The sequence below is a fragment of the Poecilia formosa genome, unplaced genomic scaffold, assembly GCF_000485575.1.
Source record: "Poecilia formosa unplaced genomic scaffold, Poecilia_formosa-5.1.2 Scaffold0, whole genome shotgun sequence".
NCBI classification, from domain to species: Eukaryota; Metazoa; Chordata; class Actinopteri; order Cyprinodontiformes; family Poeciliidae; genus Poecilia; species Poecilia formosa.
In genome coordinates, this window is record NW_006799939.1 from 3,922,300 (window position 1) to 3,943,910 (window position 21,611).

The window sequence follows — 21,611 nt, forward strand, 5'->3', positions numbered from 1 at the left end:
TGCAACTTTTAGAGCAAGTTTGCATTAAAAGTGTCATTATTTACCAAATGACACTTCATGACAACTGTCAATCCCGACACTTTACTACAAGTTACAGAGTAATCTGTGTACGTCTGCATGAACGTGTGTTGGGTAAGTGTGGCTCTAGTGTAGAAGTGTAAAAAGTTCAATGCATAGAACGTTTCAGTGCAACAAAACACCATAAAAAGATGAAGGGAAAGATGAAGAGCCTCATCACGGTGTTTTGCCTCAGGCCTTGAAATAATTAAATCCAACTATGACAGAAGGCCCAGCGCTGCCATCACCACCGGGGGCAAGACTCGTCACACTGATAACCAAGTTCATGCGGAGGGGAAAAGAAAAAAAAACGTTGCTTCTATCCATTGTGCCAGCATGAAATTTTTACACATTTTCTGCCTCCGTGGCATGAGGTCATGATTTGTGGAGGATCTTTTGCATTGTGCTATATATTAAAGTTAACAAAAACCAATCTTTCCTCCTAGAAAAAAAAAAACCTTCCATAAAAACAAAAACAAAATGAGTTCGTCATGTTTATTCTATTAAGTGGTGCCCAAGGCACTGATGGATTAGGGTGATATTACAACAAGATTCATAGCCAAATGTTTTGTTCCTGGACATGATGCTGTGACAATGTGGTAGCAATAACGGCAAAGTAAAGAGGAAGTATTACTGTTTCCCCTTGCAGCATAAAAATAATACTCCTCTCTGCATTTGAAAATCCTGTCTGGCATTACAGGAGTCAGTCACTGAGCTGCGTAACGTGAAACATTAACTTTAGGTTGAATTAATAGGACTATTATATTATCATCTATATCTGTGACTGCTGTTCAATAAATGTAATTATTATATGCAAGTATGTTCATTACGAGAGTCTTCAACCATCATTTCATCCATTCAGTGACCCAGAAATGAAAGTGTGTTGGTGTGCAGAAGACTTCATCTACAGTAAAACAAGTTCATTACCAACTCTGGCTGGAAGGCTGCTCAGAAAAAAAACGAAGCATTTTTCCCGAAAGCAATATAAAAATCAGGATTACCGCGGTTACGCTCAGGACTTCGTTTTTGCACAAATTGACCATTGTTTGATTTAGAGGAAAAACAGGGAAGTCAAGGTCTGAGGACACCATCCCAGTGGCAGAGTAAGGGAGTGGTAGCATCATGTTGTAAGGGAGCTTTGGTGCTTTTCATAAAACATATTGCATCATGGTGAATAAACATTATGTGGAAATACTGAAGCAACAACTGAAGACGTCAGCTACGAAGTTAAAACTTGGACACAAAGGGGCCGTTTAGGTGGACAGTGAGCTGAAGCACGCAGTCGAATTAGTCAGGTTAAGGACGACAGTATTATTGTTTTATAGTGGCCGTTACAAAGCCCTGATCTCAGTCCTATGGAAAGTTTGTTGGGAAGAACTGATGAAGTATGTGTGTGTGTGTGTGTGTGTGTGTAGGTGTGTGTGTGTGCGTGTGTGTGTGTGTGTGTGAGGCAGTCTACAAACCCCACACAGAGGAACGGGGCAAACTATTGCAAAAAGATTGTGGAACAATAAAACGTTTGACCAAAGTCATGAAGATTTACATAAACGTTTGTATTCAAGAAAATTTTAAATATGTGCACAAATCTCTGAAAGGTTTTAAGAAATATTTTGGCAATTCTGCCTGACTGAAGACAGAAAAGGTTTAGTCAGATTGAATTTTGGACAGTAAGGGGAGAAAAAAAATCTCTTTGCAACATATATGTAAATATAAATATAAATATAAATATGTGATCGTCCACTGAACAGCTTTGCTTTGTGGCTTTCTGGGAGAATGTTCACTAGTTTTATAGACCACAGGAACACTGTAACAACCAGAGGCTTCAGTTTCTTTTGCTGATTTTTATCTATTTCTTTATTTTTTGACTCACCTTTTCATATCCAGTATATGTACGGATATCAGAATAACGCACACGTTAAAGATTTTACAAATCAAATTTGCAGGTAATTTACAGGAAAGCATGCTAAAGTTCTTCTCATTAACACATTGCTTGGCAAGAGTGATGGATGATTTTCTTTAATCTGCTTAATTGTGTAAATTGGGAAACGAGAGAAACGCATGTCAAAGATCTGCTATTTGATTTTTGAGTCCCCCTAGAACATTTTGACAGAAAAAAAAATACATTTATTCAAATGAAAATAAATGCTATATGTACAAATATACTGAAACAAAAAAATATAGAAAAGCAAAGATGAGGAACCGATGAATAAAGTGATCAGATAATAGAAATCTTTTAGCTAATAGTAAAAAAAAACATGGGTTTTTGCAAAGACATTTTATTTTCACAGTTGGAACCAAATAATGAATTATTGGTTGGGTTTATTTTGTTTCTTTGGGCACAAATCAGCTTTAAATTAGTGACTGAATACAAAAATTGGCATTGAAGACAATTCAGCTTCATCTGAGGTTGGAGTGTTTTGATTGAGCGTATCGTTCATGTAGAATTGAAGGATCAAATGTTATTCATCATTGAGTGTTTTCGAATGTGAACACTTAATAAAACTGTAAGATTTATTTATTTATTTATTTTCTAATTGGCTTAGTTGGCTTGAGAATCAGATCCAGGATTCAGCTTTTCACACAGCCTCATTACAGTGAAAGAACACAAACCAATTTTAACTCATTGTGCTTTAAAGCAGCCATGCAAGACTGTTCATATTTTTTGAATTAATTTTACACATGATCCAACGATTGAATTTTTAGCATTTCGTTATGAATGGCAATATAATAAAATGACATGAGTTGGAAAATTGAAAAATGCGCACCAACCTTAAGATCCAATATGACTTCCACAGTGTTAGCTGCTCTTCAAGGTATAATCTCTTTATAAGCATGTTCGTTGATCGTATAAATGCATAAAATTACACATTTTTACCACACTTTTCGCTAATAGTAGTTAGCACATAACAATTTGAAAATATCACTTGTTTTTAAACTTGGAACAAAATTAAGCTAGGTAAGTTCTAGATCCTGATTTCTGAAGTAAAAGAGATGCAGCATTTCTTTTACGCTGACGTTGTCTTTGAGGCCACCTGCTGGCCTGGGGGACGTAGTACATTTACGCTTCAGGCAGCTCTGTGAAAGCTGACTGGTGAATAAACACAAACAGGAAGTAGAAAAAACGAACCTCATGAATTGAGAAATTAGCAATCACTATTAAAAAAAAACGGTACATTATCAGGACAATACAAAACTGTGTCGATATACATTATTGATATACTAAACAACAACACTGATATCTGGGTGAGAGACGTAGCAGCAGGATGAAAAGAAAAGCATCTCTCAAGTTGTTCCGCTTAAGCTGAAACCACTTTTTTTTTTTTCTGGAAAAGCCCTTCCATCCCACAGACACTCAGACAAGCACTGTCACACAGACGCACAGATAAAACATCCCCAGGCTCTGCTTTATCTGCTGACTCAGCAGAATCACCCAGGGCTGATGACGAGCGCTGACGTGTGCATAAGAGTGAGCCGGTGGGAACTTGCTCCAGCTGCTATCATGTCATGGCAAACAAGGGTGAATTCAAATTGCCGCCGATCCCCTGAACTTGGTTGTTAACCCTGTGTGCTCTTCAGAAGGGACACGCCTTCACAGCCAAACCTCACAAGCATCTTCTGGAGAGGGAACAGAGAATTTATCTAACTCAAAGTAAAGCTCAAAGTTTCAATCAAACATGAGACACATAGAGGCAATTAAGGTAATTATGAGCAGCTCTGCAATGCAAATCACCCAAAATCCAGGATATTTGGTTCATAAAAATGAGACAAGGTTTTATGAATAGTTTTAGAAAACAATATTCTCCAAGAACCCGTAGTTGTTTTCAAAACTCATTATTTATTACCACTTTTATGCCCGTCTAATTTTAAAGGTAATTTTGTCAAACGCTATAAAATAGATCTTCATTTATAGAATCGGTTTAGTGTAATTATCTAGTTCAGGAATGTTCAGTCTAAGAATTTCAGATTTTGAAATAGAAATATTTAAATGCAGTCCAGACTAATTAAATAAAATTATATCTGCAGGTTTCTCAACAGCCTCTTGGGGGTCGTTGTTTTATACTCAAATTACATGGAGGAAAACAAAGAAAACAAATGAAAAGAATAAAGAGATTTATGAAGTTATTGTGTTTGTATTGTCCCAGAGAGGCTCTAAAAAGGAATTACTTTTGTTTTTCATCCTTCCGCTCCTAATCTGTCTTGTTTTCTTAATTTGCTGTGTGTTTGGTGTCGTCCTTTAACTGGGACTCTTCTTGTTTCTGTTTTATATCCACATAATCCACACAAACAATTTCAAAGTGAGCATTTTGTGGTTTTGCGACAGAAATTTGTCAAACGATTGGTAACTTTTACCAGCTGTGTCTGTTATGGTAAACATCAAAGAGCTTTCTTGTCATTTTATTTGATTGACAAATAACAAAATGCATAGACGTGTAACTGAAGGAAATTGACAAATTGACAGCAGGAAATTAATTCTTTTTTTTCCCTTACAAATAAAAAATGTTGAGAACTTTAAAAAGTCAAGAGGCTTGAGTTGAAGAAGCAGGTGGTGACATTTGAAGCCTCATATCACGTGACTGATTCAAGAACCGGTTCTGCAGTTTGCTTGTTAATCGAAATAAATGGCAAAGCGCCGCTGTTTCACCCGTCACATTTTCTTATTTCAGGATTTTATTGCGTGTGTATTTGCGATTAATTTGAGCGCCTTTTTGTGACGCACCCTCTTAAGTTACTGTGTGACATCCTGGTTTCTAGCAACCATCAGGCCTCCAAAGATGATATAAAACCAAACAATTAAAATTTTGGAGCAAAACCTGTTAGATTTGAAAGGTCAGCGTCCTCAGGTGCTCAGTGACCTTTTGGTTCCTCTTAGATAAGGAGGCTTAGTATCTTGTGGTGCAGCCAGCAGCAACTGTAAGGTGCCTTTTTGCAAAACCTCTTCTGGGCTTAGCCACAACTCCATGATGGCTCTTGCTTCACTGTGGTCTGTTTCAAGTTCATTTTAGGATTATTTTATGTATGACATTTTATTTTGTTAGGTTTTATTTTAAGTTGTTTTAAGCTGTTGAAGTTGGACATGCATTGCAAATTAACTGAGGCTATAAACAGCATAGTGTTCTGTTTTTGTTCATACGTCACACTTTTCTCCCATGCAACTAAACATAGACAGATTAACAACGTTTTTCCATTGCAAAATGAGTTTTCCGCCGTTGCGGCATCATTTGAGTTCCCGCATCTGCTAATCAGCGGCGGACTACGACTTCGCCTTTCTCCATGTGTCCGTCTGAGTGTTATCTGCTTCCGTCTCCAGTGTAATTTTGGAAGCAGCTACAGTTCTTTCTCCATCCTCGTCTACATAGAGACTCAACAAACATATCTGTCCTTTTTCTATCTGTTTAAAAACCGATTTGCTTAAATTTATAAATATTCACATATTTAGTATCTATTTTCTTTTTAATCAGAGTTGCCACACAATGTGGACTAACATTAAACTTTTAAAAATAAAACAAATAACACATGAGGGGACTTAAATACTGGTTTAGCTAAACCATATGGACACATTGGGGAAGACAACATGGCTGCCACGTAACAAGCAACACAAAATGCAATAAACCACCCAAAATCCTCTCTGTTTTTTCCGTGTTTTTTTCCGACAGACAATTTCAACCCCCATTGAAATACCTATTTCTCTATTTTAACAATAACATTCTGGATCTTTTTTTTAATGATCTCGTTGTATTAATGACTGATAGATTTATATCCACCCCAGAGGTTCCTCTGCTGTACCTTAACAGTTTAGGTGCTACAGTAACATTTCTGACAGGAGCGTTAAAGCAAAGTGCAGCACAAAGAATGTCCTTGTTATCACATGAGTGATGTGCAGCCTGAAATTTCATTGAGAGACTAGACATAATGCTTCTTTGTGTTCAAATTGATGGTGGCGAAAAACGGTAACGCTTGAAAATATATTAATCCGGGAATGATGAAACATCTAATCGGGTTATGATCACCTTCTGCTGACAGAGATCTCAGCAGAGTATTTACTCTTCAACATCTCCAGACAAGGATATGCCATTTCTGACTTTGTGCCAGGTCTTCACATGGTTACCCCAGAACCTACCCAGGTTTTTCGTTTATCCCGCTTTCTGAAACAGCTTTTTAAATCCGTGGCTTAGAGACAAGATGGCTTACCCACACAGGAGGACCAGTCCCTGACCTAATGGAAGATGAGCAGCACAGGAGGAGGAGGAGGTACGCCATCCCCCCAGGATCACCATGATCAATGAAAATGGAAAACACAGATTCACAAATCCTAAGTGCTTAGAAACAACCAGACATAAAATAAATAAAGCAAGAACAAAACATGTCAAAATGGCTAAACCACAAACATAAAACAATGACAGATGGAAGAAGTAGTTGATATAAAAAAAATAAGTCAAACTTGACACTGTCAGAGAAAAAGCAAAGTCAAGGCTCTTGTTGAGGATAATATTTACGTTAACATTTCATTAGTTATGTTTTCTGACGTCCTCTACTACATATTGGGAGCCCCAACTACAGAACCCCACTTCCCGAAGCCAAGATCCTCATCTCCCACATGGCTGGTGTGTGTTTCAGTGAAACTGTGTGAGGCGCAGAAACAAATAGTGAGATGTGATGTGAGGCTGGGAACTTACGTGGAGGCCAGAGGAGAACTGTACAGAATAGTGAGCTGATTATTCTCCAGTTTTAAGGCCAAGCTAGTTGTAGTGGGTGTGTATGTGTGTGTGTTTTCTGCTCAAAATGTTTTCCAGTCAAACAAAATTCAGATGCTAACATCCTAAATGTTTCTCAGCTCACCAGCTGTCAAAATTCACACATATTTCTGTGGACACAAAAGCTTGTTTTCACTTAACGCTGCGGGACAGCTTGCTTTGAGACAATTAGACATGGACACCAGTTTAAGGCTAAACGAATCAGATGAGTTGTTTAATATTTAAGACCAAGAAACTGAAGGCAGGTTTAGCCAAACTATAACTGCCTCCAGAAGAGAAAAGGAAAAGAGAAAACTAACAGCTTTTGTGTGACTAGCATGACTTCACTGTGAGTTGTAAACCCGCTTTTAGCTCGACAGCCAAAACAAGGCTCATGTCCCTTTCGCTGAGATCCCACTGCCCAGTCATAAATGAGTGGACATTACCATGGAACGTTGCTGACAGAGGGATTGATGCTGACGAAGCGACTGTGATTACACTTAAATCGAGCTAAGCCTCGGCGACAGCAGGCAACACAAACATGTTTGCGTTATAAAACTCGCCCAACGAGGATTAAATGTCAGTCTGACCGGAAAACCACGCGTCGAGGACTTAGCTGAACAACGAACACACATCGTAAACCACATTTATGATGTCATCTCAAACCACGTTTTGCAATCTCTTTCAACTGCCATGACACTAGCGTGGGTGTGCTTGTGTGAGTCTTCCTGCAGAGAAGATCTCTGCTGGAGGGTGCGCCTGACTCCTGTCTGACTCCTCACCTCGTCAGGCAGCTGGGGACTCAGAGCAGCAGGACGACTTGCTCTGAGCCTGACGGTCAACCCTGTTGGTACAGGCAACCCTCCCTGTGATGCTCGTTGTTTCTGAGAGTTTTTGGTAGCGATGGCGAGATGAAGCTTCATGAAGCACCGAGGCGTCTCATGAGCCGACGCGCCGTGGCGCTTCGGTTGCACTTCGTTTGCGTTACTGCGACATCAAGTGAACAATATGTGTCAGAAAGGCAACGAGAAAACATGTGTGAAGACTTAAAGTGAACAAAGAAGAATAATACATAAATTGTGATTATAGTCTTAATCTGTTTAAGGAATCACGAAACACGGAACTGTTTGCAGCTTGAAATGGAAGAAAATCTCTAATCAGTCTGAACGTACATAGGTTTGCTTTCACAAGTCCGCCATCTTTTTTTCTTTTCTCCAAGACAGATATCAGCCAATCATTTATATACACACCAAACAGCAGAGGACCAAGGACTGTGTTACACCAGTTTTAACATTAATAAAGGCTGATTTCTCACCACCAGTGTCAACACGCTGTAAAATACATGGTGGCCTGTAATCACTTGCTAGATCAGCTGCTCAAAATTTCAAAACAGGCAAAACCCACGCTTGCTTCCAACTATTAGGGAAGATTGCATTACTACCTCCTTTAGCTGCTGCAACTGGAGGATAAATTATTAATTCAAAAATGCACAAAGACTGAGTCCAATTAGATGCTCCACAGACCAGTTTTTATCCCTCTTGGTGTCGTTTTGCTGCTCCTTGATTTCAAGCTGCAATTTTTTGGAAGACTTGCCGATGTTATTGCAGAAACTGAACACTTTTAGTATGTTTTAAGGCTGAAAGAGTGCGAACCACACAACCAGCAGCGTTCACAGTGAGCCTCCAGATCTGGTCTCAGACGTGCCATCTAGTCTCCCTCCTGCACTCAGACGGTGCTGAAATGGTGCACCACTGAATGTCCAGTGGGAAAAAGAAAAAAAAAAAAGCTTTTTTCATCCGTTTATGACCTTTCATTGATCAAAGTGAAAGTTTAGGATGGACTGGTCAGCTGGGAATAGCACAAACCATTTGCGTGTCTCAGGGCTCATAACAGACGAGTATTGAGATTCTCGGCTTGTGTTCAATCTTTCATTCTAAGAGGTGCTCAGACTGACAGCAGTCATCTGGGTCTTGTGTTGTTCAAAAAGACAAAAGACCAGATCGATTCGCTTTGATACAGTGAAAATAGGAGTGATGTGGGTGTTTTGTATTTGGGAAAGAAATATCTGCTTCACAAACACACAACATACATCATCGTCTTGTTCCTCAAGCATCTGGGCTCAATTTCACACTTCAAAAACACGAGGGAAAGTGCAGTTGGCGTTGGTCAGAGATGTGTACGTGCATTTGTTGGACAAACGTTACTCAGTTGGAGAGAGATTTCGCTGTTGATATTTTTCTACTTTTCATGCACAGAGACCGTCGTCGGTGATGCCAGGGATGGAGGACGGCACTGGAGCTCGGAGCAGGCGGGGCGTAGAGGTGGACTCACCTCCAGTTTTTTAAGCATATAAAGGTATTCTGACTGTGCATGAAGTGAGCTTCGCTGATTGGAAAGTTTTGAGAAAAGAGCTTTTTTACAGATGTGTTGACTACCAACTTTATTTTTCATAAACAATAATGTTCAGATTTGAAGGCAGCACAAACATCCAGTTATCTGATAATGTCTACCATAAGACTAAAAAATTCTGATTTGTGTAGAAGAAGCCTCCCTCCTCCTGTCATCTCCTGGATCTGAACTTCATCGATCATAATGATCAGTGCTTTTACCTTTAATCACTTCTAGTTTGTTGCTTGTAGTTATTGGTTGCAGTAACTCCTAATAAATGAATCGTAAGGCCCTTCAAGTCCACTCTTCTGTTATGCCTTGAAATCACGTGAGAGGTCCAGACACAGACTGGAGGGTTGAAGTCAAACCACTAGTGTTGTGCCTCTGATCCAGTTTAGGACGTAGTAACAAACATGTGACCACAATTAAATGAAAAGTCCAATTTATACCACGTAGTCCACTCTATAGTCATTTGTACACCCACTTTCATCCTCTAGGGGTTTTCGCTGACATTCACTTGCGACCTGAAGGCAGAAACCTTTTCTTTCGTTCGTTCCTTCCTTCAAATTAATCCCAATTAATAGAAATGTTGTGCTTTTCACTTTTAGCCAAGTACTGTTATTTGAGGAGACAAAGTTGTTATGTTTTAGGAGAATTACCACAACCTTGCTCTACAGTCAGTTCAGTTAAACCCTATGCAAGTCTTGACTCTAGATATGACTCAACGAGAGTCGTGCCATTCTCTTTTTGCTACTTAATTACATTATTTATGCATTAAAATATTTCTATTCTGCACTATATGACTGTTGAATGTCAGACTGCACTTGTGACATCCAGAAAGAGTTATGTTGCTTCCTAACATGTTACTTTAGAGGTGTGATAAAATAAACAGCTACCGGTTTTCTAGCTGTCCTTATTGTGATGGACACTGACGGAGTGGGACAGACCCAATTTGGGGTTGGGGGAAGCACTGCTTGTCTTCTGCTGGACACAAGTAGATGCGGCAGCGTTTCAGTGTGCGCTTGTGTTTTGCTCCCAGGGTCGTTATCAGCTGCAGGAGGTGGGAGGAACAGCCAGACTGACCTTCAACTGATACTCCTTTAAATTCAAGGAGGACAAATTAGGACATTGTGCTTAATGTGTATTTCAGTGCATGTGGTCTGCGGGTGTGTTTCCGTTTAAGGGAAATTGGTGATATGGGTATTTTTGTTGGCACACAGTAGTTAGCTCCAGGAATAGTTTCAGCATGCCCCTGGAAGCTTTCTGGGAGTTTGGCAACATTAACTCCTCCCCCATGTCTCGACTCAACTCTGTGGTCGGCGCAATGGTTGTTGGATGCTTGTGGATTTGCTACATGCACTTTTAACAATGAGATATGGAGCTAAATTGTTAGGTGAACTATTATTACTTTGCTCAGCTCAATATCCTCTCCATGCACTACTGAACAGCGGGCTGCGAACGCCATGGTGTGTGTTCAGCACTTTGAGCTGCTTTTAGTATGAGGGGTGCTTTATAAATAAATTTGATTGGTTGATTGACTTGTTCTTCTTAAAATGTTCTTGCTGAAATAGATACACTAGCAGTAACACTATTGTTTCCATAGTGTTACTGGCGAAACGCTTTTCCCAAAACTACTTTGTAAAGCTAACTTAGTCACTGGCATTTGTCCATTTACTGCCGAACATGCAGCATGCATATCGAGGATAGAAAGCACTGAGCCACAACTCTCACAGGACCCTGAAAGCAACATGGCAGAGAAAAGTCATCTTCCTTCTTTTTGAGACTGTCACTCATGATCCTGTTCAGCTGAAACAACGACCCATATGCAAAATCAGGTCCAAAAGTCTGAAACTGAAAAAAACTGATCTGAAAGTAAAAATTTAATCTGAAAGTGGAAAAAAAAAATTAAGCTGTAAAAACATAAAAAAAACCGTAAAGAACTGAAAAAGTGCTTGGGTATCAGAATATAGAAAGAGGAGAAGAATGAAAATGAATTCAATCAAAATACATCCAGAAAAAAAACAATATTTTATTTAGACTGAAAAGAATTGATACTTAAGTTTTAGTTTAGATAAAAGCTGAAGTTTAAATTTAAAGTTATTTTCTATTACAATTAAACATTTGGTCCTAAATTAGCTCCATACAAAGGCCTGCTGATCATCAATTCGTTAAAGTGAGGCATGTGGCAGCAGGGAAACTCTAGAATAGGACATTTGGTGAAGAGTCCTACCAGTGGTTGTCAATACTTTTTCACTGCTTTCTTAGGCAATTGTGCAATTATCGCCATCTGCTATTGAGAAACCAACCTGTACTCTCAAACCGGACAATGCAGAAGAGTCAAATTTATGTTTTTCATGATGTCATACGACTCAAGTTAAGAACAGGGCAACAACTTTCCATCGAGGTCTTTCACTGAGTCATCTGAACATCTGGAGGAACTGGCATTAAAGTTTTCTGTGGGAAGGCTCACAAGGGTCCATTTACGGTGATGACCAATAACCAGAGCGACAAACCTCACAGCATCAGGAAGCAACGTGTTTTTACACATCGAAAACACAGAGAGACATAAAAGAGCCATTGAGTTTTGACACCCTGTTTGCAGGCGCAGGAGTCGGACGGATCAGGATATCTCCAAGATGTCGGGGAATATTTCCATCAACCCCCTCAAAGTCGGTTAATGGAGAGTTGGCCTCAGCACTTTCAGTTCAGAGAAATCCCTGGCGCTCCTTCTGCTATGTTGTTGGGAAACCTTTGTCTTTGGCAAATGATGATGCATCTTTATTTTTAGTGTAAATGTCCATTTTGGGAGCAAAAGTGGTCCCAAAAACAGGATTTCACAAACTTTAGTGGGAACATTTACCGACTTGAGGGTTCCTGACCCTCACGTACGCCCACAGCAGAACAACTGAATCTCATCTCGTTATTCACAATACTTTGCTGTTGACAGTGTTGAAAGAAAACCGATTGTTGGATCTATCCAAAAAAAATAATGAATAGAATTTGATGATAAAATCAGAGCAGTATGTCCCCATGAATTTAAAGTTCGGAGGCGAATGTTCACACGGTTCTTCAGAGGCTCCAATTCCCCTTTTAATTTAGAGACCAAACTGCAAAGCACAACATAAAGCTCTGTGGTAATTACAACCAGTGCTACCGTAGCCATGTGTTCATGATCTGTCTGCAAGACTGTCTCTGGTTCACAAGCCAAGTATTAAAGACACTAATGTCTCCAGTGATGGGATGTTTAGATCTCATTCTTGCAGCTGCTGAAGTAATCAGCACAGCATCAGCTTGATGACAGACAGACTCAGTAACCAAGAGGAAACATGAGTTTAGCTTTCCAAAAGCTGTGATTTTTTTTTTTACCTCAAGATAACCACAGTGGACTTTTTCCCCCAACAACGGCTGCATTTTATGTGGATTTCAAAGATATACGCTTTAAAGATTTACTCTAATTTACCAATCATGATGCCAATGAGGTTACTCAGCGTGGATGTAATGAAGGTGTGACCCTACGAATGGTCATCCATCCATACTTTCATCGTCTCTACACGGTTATCGTTACAGAGTCATGGAGGGCTGTTGCCTGTTTCTAGCAGACACTGAGCCGAGGGACAACCTGGACAGGTCGCCTACCCTTCACACGACAACAGAGACAAAAAAAACCAAAATTGAACTTTCAAAGGAAGCAGAGACCCAACGGACAACCAGGGAGCCAAAGGGAAGGCAACGGAGTGTAATGGAAGCAACCAGCAGGAAGTAAATGGACCGAGAGGAAAATATACAGAGGAGGAAGTGGAGATAACAAAACAACTAACCGTAAGTAACTGATTGCAGCCGGGGAAGAGAGACTACAGAGGAGATGACTAGCAGCTGGGGAGAAAGGGAGCAAATGGTGAACTAAAACGAGATGACAAAAACAAAGATGGAACCGGAAGGAAAGATAAACAATAACAGAAACACAAAACATAAATTTAACATCTACATTAAGAAATAACAAGGAAATAGTAGAAGTGAAAGTCCAAAATCATAAGGAAACCTATGTTTTCACAGTATTTATTTCACAATTTTGTATAAAACAGCACATCCAATAATATAATTCCTTTTTAAACAGAGAACACGTTGATTATAAAAGTTTGTTTATACGCTTGTTATTTTGATTGAGACACAATCTTTAGCAACCCTGTGGAATAAACACACATTTTTATTTGTTTATTATCCTAGTAATATTACAAGCTGATCTTAGCTGATTAGTCTCTGCTGTACAAAGTCACAGACACTTTCTTTCATATCTCATTTAAGCAACTTTATGCCGTAGAATCGTAGTTCACGCAGTAGGTTCTTGACGTAGTTCATTGACTGCAGCTAACTGCAAATGACTATATATATATAAAAAAAAATCCCCAGCTCTTATATTCACACAATTTCTATTTGGGTAAATTAGGAAGATTAAGAAAATGGTGGCAAATATTATGCAGACAAGACAATCGACGGGAGCGCACGCGAGACACACGCAGCCTCAAAACTGCAATCAAAGCAACTGATAAATCCATTTAATCCTCTACTGCCAAGCGCAAGATTAAGTGAATGGCTGGTAGGTGCAGGGCTTTAACAAGTGTTTGAATTACTAAAATGAATGGATGAATACATAATCCTCTTGCAAAATGGGCAGCGGTGTCCAAGAGCGGCACAGAATAACCTCAGAGGAAATTAAGACGTGATAAGTTCTTATGGAGCAATCGAGAATTAGCTGATTGAGTTTTCCAGCTCGGTTAATTGATTTAGTGCTAAAGAAATATCCAATAATGTACAAGGAGCACAGTGTTTTATTTGGGCAAGTTTTTAGGCTACTGTTTCTCTAAAAACTTCTTTGAACTCCTGAAAGTCTTTAATTTGGGATTTCACATCTCCTCCAACTCACTTCTAGGCTAAAACATGCATCACTGTTTGCTTTGTTTTTATTTATAATTTTTTTTATTGAAATAAAATGCTCTAGAAACTCTAATATATGAATGATAAATTAAAATTATTGCTAAGATGTAACGTGTTTATGCAGTGGAAACCACGGCTGTTTAAGAGAGATAGGAAAAAAACAGTTTAGGCTTGTCTGGTGAAAAACATGCAAATTGGAACATTTTAATCACCTAGAAATTATTCAGTAGCTTATTAAAGCATCAGTACTCCTGTTAGTTGCAGCATTCGTTAGGAGTTTGCAAAACCGCCAAAAAAATCAGCTAATAAATTTGTAAAATACACACAAAATCTACGAGCCTTAAAGGTTTTTTTTGCACCGTAAATCATCATAAAACAAAAATATATCTGTACACCCCTAATAAAATAAAACAGCTTTAAAGCCCTGACATCACAGTAAATCTTGTTAAAATCGACAATTTTATCTTGTTAAAATGTCTTTAATGTGCGTCTGCGGTCTGCTTTCACTACGTGTGAAATCTGTTAAAAGCATGAAACTGGGTCTGAAAAAGCAATCTGTCAATCTGCCCCAGGCATCTGTACCAAGCTAACGAGGCAAGAAATAATATGTATCCAGTGTCCCGTAAAGGGGTTCAGATAAATCGAACCCCTGGACTGCAGCTCTGCAGGTGGACAGGAGGACGTGAGGGTTAGTGATGACGGGAGGCTGCATGGTAAGAGAAGAGGACTTAAGAGTTATGGGCTCCTCTGCTGAGCTGCTGACTTGGTTTGGATCCAGGCAACAAAGAATTTGTGTGGCAAGTTTTCCAGCGCCTCTGTTTTCAGTGGGAATCGAGTTTGTTTCCATACAAGGAAGCACAACGAAGGTAACGATTCAACATTTTACATCCGTAGTAATCAAACTCTGCAAGGTGAGTGCAGTGGTACACGGATAAACGTTGGTCTCAATAAGCCAATTGGTGTTCATGAGACAATTGTAATTTTGAGTTAATAAGCAGAATGAGGGATTCAAACACAAATCCGAGTGTCATGGAGTGCATTTCTGGTGTGTGGTGAGAGCTTAAGGTAGTGTTGTTACGGTCCGTCAAAACAGACAAATCTTTAACCTTCTGTGTCTGTAAGATTTTCTTTTTAATCCAAATGCAAAGAGACAGAAGTAAAAGTCAAAATTATGGATATTAACAATCAGTTTGTATTCTGAGGAAAGCAGTAGCCTTAACCACAGTAAGCAATGTTTCAGAAGGTGTGTGATGAGAGTTTGTGTGACCTGGTTCATGGTTGCTGTGGGCTCTGGGTAGACGGCAGTGGAGAAGAGAGACAAGTGTTCAAGTACAGGCTCTAGGTTTGAGGATTTCTATGCCGGAGGCTCAAGGTAAGGTTTCTGTAACCACAAGGAAAACATGAACAAAGAGACAATAAAACATTAGAAAGCATCCCAGAGAGCTTGGTTACCACTCCTGTAATGAAAACGTAGGTGCTGACAGATTGTGGTGTCACACTGCAATAGAAAGAAAACCTGTGTAGGCTGATTGCTCTTACCGCCCGCTGACATGATGGTGCCCTGGGCGGTAAGTCGTGCAGGCCGTACATATCAAAATATCTGTTGAACATGAAGGTACAGAACCAACGTTGTGTGCTGCTATGTCATTTCAGTGGCTCTTTTTGGGGCTTTTGTTGACTGGAACAATTATGCCGGCGTTCTCTGGTTGTCATCAGTCACAGATAGTTCTTTGGTGAATAACAGAATTTCTTCAGAATGATGTTTTATAGACTGCTTCAGGCAAATCAATTTGACACAACACATAATTCACAGGCTTCCATATTAGCGCCACAAATCAACCGTTTTACTCATTCTTGCATCATTGCAAACAATTGAACCTAAGTGAACACAATCACCGCTGTTGTGCCAAAAAACAAACCCTGCCCTTAATTACAATCAGCACGATCTTCCGAAAGCCGAGTTAGTGCAACCGCAGCCCCGGTGCCGCAGCAGCATGACCACTGATTTCTTTTTAAATCCCTTGCTACTTTGTAATCCTCCGTCCAGACTGTTTGGTTGGGCGAGCTGCCATTCAGAGCGAGCCGTTTTCGGGCTTCCCACAGGAGATGGGTGGGAAGCCGAACTCTGCTTATCAGCAGTTTCAGTTTGAAGTAAAACGATCGAGTCGGTGTTGGCGAAAATTTTATTTGTTTTTATTTCCGCTTGATTAGATTAGTTGCTTTCTATACGTTGAACTGTAAAAACCACAAGGAAAATATTCCAAGACTGGATTCAGTGAAACTATATAGTTGTGGGTTTAATAATGAAAAGGAGGCCAAGAAGCTCCTGAGCTCCCAAGATCCGACTCCCCTGTGTCACCTCTGGCTAGTGTCGGTCTCTCTTTCTCACGTTTATTTATCTTCCCAGCTCTCTTCTCTTAACCCCGTTACAGCAGCCAGTGCAGAACGGAGAGGCCAGAGCAGACGAGGCCAAATGCAACTCTTTAAGCCACGGTATCTCCTCCTCCCCTCCTTATCTTCACAGCTAACTGTTTGCCCTCACAGCTGGCTCTTCTGATATAAGCTGTTTTTCCAGATGGCGACCTTTTGGGGTTGCATCTGTAGTTTTTAAACCCCCACTTTTTTGTTTTTACAAACAGGTTTTCAATATCTAATCTGCAAGGTTAAGTTCTTTTTTTTTTTTTTTGTGCATGCAAAATAGTTAACATGTAAGTTGTTATTATGTAGGAAAGTTTGAAGATGCAAACATCTCGTTTTAGCCACTAGGTCAAAGAGTGTGGACTTAAACAAGCTCCCTTGTGAGATTTCCCAGTAGTTTAGAGATTTTTCTGGCTGGGGGAAAAAACCCAACCCATCCTGCCGGTCTTTAACCTTAGAGAGATGTTTGACAATCTGCTAAAGGCTTTCCTAATCGACATCTGCTGCTCTTACAGATAACAGCAAAAGATGGGAACGTCATTACCCCGAACATGCATCATAAGATCTGAGAAACTCTTACACAACAATCAGGTTGGCCGTGTTTGAAGAACGAAACTAGTAGGGATCCATTTGTGCAGAGTAACATAAAAAGAAAAAAAAAACTGGGTCTGGTGGACGCACCAATTAGCTGACCGTCTGGCAGGGTGTGGTGGATTTGCTTCCACATGTACTTGTGTGTGTACATGTGCACTTGGCCAACGTGTGTGGAGTTCTGGCAGAAAGATACTCAACAGGGTGTTCCTTCACGGACAACCGTGAGAAAAATCCCAGAATCTGCAGACTGTCAGAGATTATTAAATGGTGAATCAGGTCAGTGTCTGTCAGGTTTTTACCCTTATCCGGGCTTTGATTTACGTCGGACTTGCACTCAAGGACACTCCAGCTGGGTGGACGTTTATAATGCTGATGAGGTAAAACCTCCAGTCGACGTCATGAATGTTTTCTGATAATCTTTTTGGAAGTGGTGTACGTATTTTTAGGCAACGTTTTGCTGTTGCTCAGACAACCGAGTTGTGAATATGTTTTGTTTTTTTCCCCATTCTTCACCATTTTGTATTCCTCATCAGATCAAAACACAAATTCTTGCTCTGTACTTTTTTGTCTGGTTCTGGTCTTCCACATGTTGCCGTGTTGCAGCACTACTTATGGACTTTCTTTCAACTTAGCGTCCTCCTTGCTACCGTTGTAGTCAGCCAAGATGCAGCTCCTCTTGAGTCTCCGTTTATCCTGTCTGTTGTTTGCTCAGGCCTGTACGTTTTGGTAGACAGTCACCTCTTGGTAGGTTCACAGTTATCCCGCACTCTTTCAAATAATGATTTAAAGAGTTCCCCATTTGAAATGTTCAACCCTTGGGATGCTGTTTTATGACCTAACCCTGCTTTAGTCTTCGCTACAACATTCTCCCTGACCTTCCTGTTGTCTTTATGATGCTTCTTGTTCACTGCCTTTAACAAACCACTTGACAAAGAGCTGGATTTATACTGACGTTACTGTAGACACAAGTGGAATCTATTTACTAATTACGTGACTCCTACAAGTCCTACATGTACTCTGATACGAACACATAAAGACAACCAAACTCTCTCACAAACACCATTATACTCGCTTACCACCAAACCCTCTCTCTCACTCCTTTATTACAAGCCGTCCAATCAGAAACTGAGAATTCAAATTCACTTCCGTTTCGGCCGAACTTCGCTCTTCTCATTCACACATGGACCATCATTCATTCTCAGGTTCACTATCACGTTGTCAAAATTGCACATATTTAGGCATATGCTGTAAGTTTTGTCCAGTGTGGCTTGATTTTATTGTGGGGTATCGCAGTGAACGGAGCTGGATGTGATAAGTCTCACCACACTTTTCAGCCCATATTTGAAAAAAAATAGAGAAAAAATCTTTAAACTTTATCACTATGCCCTGCTTTGTCTTGACATAAAATCATACTCCCTGCTTGTAATGCAGCAAAAACAAGAATATGTTCAAGGGGTACGAATCCTTCTGCACGGCACTTTGCTTCGGATGTGCTACGTCGAAAACAATGACCAATTTAACTTGATGAAAAGAGACGCAAGGGTCGTTTACGACCATAACTTTTATTAAACGGTCACGTTGCCGGTAAGATGTCCCAACTTAAAGAAGACTTCATTTGGCCGAGGCAGGAGGAATGACTAAAGGAGCTGTCAGAGTGCATCTAGGCAAGGCCGGACATGAGGAATACTTTGGAAGAGCGTCAAAGCAGCGTTTTGGGTTTGAAACACCAGATCCTAAGCAGAGATGGTAAACAACGGACTGGAAAAATCAGGAAAAAAAAAAAGAAGTCATCTGTTCTTCTGATGTGAAGCTGATGCCTTTAAAGTGCAACAGAGCTGCTTCTCAGTAAGCTCTGGCTCTAGGAGCATACAGACAATGCACAGGAAACTCTCCTGCTGAGGTTTTAAATCAGGATTGTCTTCTGAATCGACTTTTCTCGCACAGGGATTTTAGAGCCATTGTTTCTCTGTCTATTCAGTTATACGCTCATATTTGTTTTTCTTGATGTTTGTTCCTAATTATATAGTTGTGTGTTGTTGTTGTTTTTTTAAATCTGCTTGTATTTATGAACCAATACCACCAACTAAATATCTTCAGAAACCTAAACAACAACTGAGCTCAGTGTAAAGGGGCTAAGTGAACAGTGTGAGGAATTTGTAACAAAAATAATTAATCCCACTGCATTTTTTTTTTTCAAAGTTGTTCACATTAAAATGAAGACAATGTACTTTGGAGGCTTTAGAACCTCCAAAATTAAAGCTGAATATCTTCAGAAGACATGGAGCCGCTGCAGAAGTCCAAATGTCGGGCAGAAGAAACTGATAGCGGTACAAAAAGTACTGAACAATGCAAACAGGACAGCGAAAAGAAAACTAGTGAAGGTGCTGGGGTTAAAGGTGAGCAAAACTGAACATGGTGGTGGAATGCTTTTCTTCAGCAGGGACTGTAAGGCTGATCAGAGTGGAGCTAAAAATATGAAAATCTTCGAAGAAATCCTTCCGATAACATGATGGCCACACACCTGCTTATCTTACATGTGTCCTTGCTCCAACACACTTGAGACAAATGGATAATCTTCTCAGCATGTCATTAAAGGGCCCAGCATGGTCCAATCAAAGCACACAGAAATAGTAAAAAGTCCTTCATTTGAAACAGAAGAAGATCTAAAGATCTAAAGAAGATCTAAACATGCAGGGAAACTTGGGCCCCGTCCACAGGGAGGTGATTTTAGGGGGACTCTAGAAACGATCATTTTTGAAACCAGGTTCCAGAGTGGATGCATTTCAGAATGCTGTTTTCATGTCTGTGTGCGGCTCCATCTCACTCTCTGTCACTCATAAGCGCCTGAGTCTCACAAATAACAAACAGTGAATCTGGCAGCGTTACCAGATTCAACAGTTTCCAGCCCAAACAGGATGTAAAACAGTAAATCTCTCACCCAACTCCAAAAAAGAGACAACTCAAATCTCAACCCGCCCACATTCATATTTATAGGTATACATATCCCTCTTGTTTCGGTACTTAAAAACTGAAGAAATGGGAGGAAACATGTCCAGGACATAAACTCATATCCAGGATGTCCCTTATTTTTTATTTTATCCATCTTTTTTTATTATTTAACAGAACATTGAGGTTGTGTAAAATCACATGCTGGTATTTTTATTTTTTTGGTGCAACAGTTTCAGTAAAAAAAAAAAAAAAAACTATTGGGCAACATCTAAAACTATAATCCAGAGCAGCTTTGTGCATGTGTTACTCCATTGCAGTGTGTAAACTGAACTGAGTGTTTCTCCTCTCTGCTCTGCTGCACGACGAGTCTACTGTCAGTCAGGCTGACGGCCTGCAAGTGCTTCGGAGGTGGGAGGAGCTCACGGCAGCTCTCACTGTAACGGCAGCACTATACGCGCTTCCCTGTTTTACTGCCGAAGCCTGCAATAAACCAAAGAAAGTAGCTAGATTTTTCGCTGGTCGCTTTTTTGAAAATACGACCCTGGACGGGTTTGCCGATTTGTTTAAGTTGCCAACGGTTCTCCCGCTTCAAGCTGCTGCCGTGTTCTGCTTCAAAGTGTCACAGTGTAATCTGGGACAAACTTCCTGAAAACTGCAAAGCAGCCGAAACACCGAGTTCCTTTAAAATCAAGGCTGAAAACCCACCCGTTTCGAGTCGCCTTCGATTAGCAGTAAGCCGAACATCGATCAACGTATTTGATTTGCATGATGATTTTGATGATGATATTTGTCAAACCGCAACGCCTATTGCTTAATTTCATAACTAACTGTAACAAACATCATGTTTTTATGATGTTTGAACTGTCTTGTTGCTGAAATGTGCCATGCAAATAAACTTGACTTGACTTGAGTTATAAAACAAAACATTATTTGGCTCTCCCAAACTTATTGTTGCTCCTAAAACAGTTTTAGGAGTCTTTTATATTCTTAGTCCTCAGGGAAGCGTCTGATTATTACTGGCAAAGAGCTTTACAGCTAAATCTCCTTTTTCTCTCAGGATCCATTATGCACTGAGAAAAGTTTCTACCAGGATTATGGAGACTCTTTGGAAATGCATGAAAAGACAAAACTGTGGTAATTCTGGCTGCTCTGTTGGATCAAACTACAATGGGTTAGTTGGAGAGATCTGGTGGATTTTTCTGCTTTCTGTCTTCTGCACATCAGGCATCATCATCTGTGATGAGAGGATGCACTGTGAGTGAAAGTGTTGTAGATATATCAGCACATGGACGATGCTTTTTTTTTTTTTTTTTTTTTGGCCAAAGCCTGTGGGATCTACAGGAACAGAAAGCACAACGCTCAGGGTGGAACAATCGCTGTTCAGACCTCCCAGTCGTCATCACACTTACTGAGAACTGGGCAAGATTCAGAGCAGAGCCAGTTAAACCGAACAAAAGAGAAAAAAAACTGATAATTTAAGGACTAAAGCAAATAGCATTAATGAGAAAGTTATGTAGATGAATTACACTGAAACGCATTCAG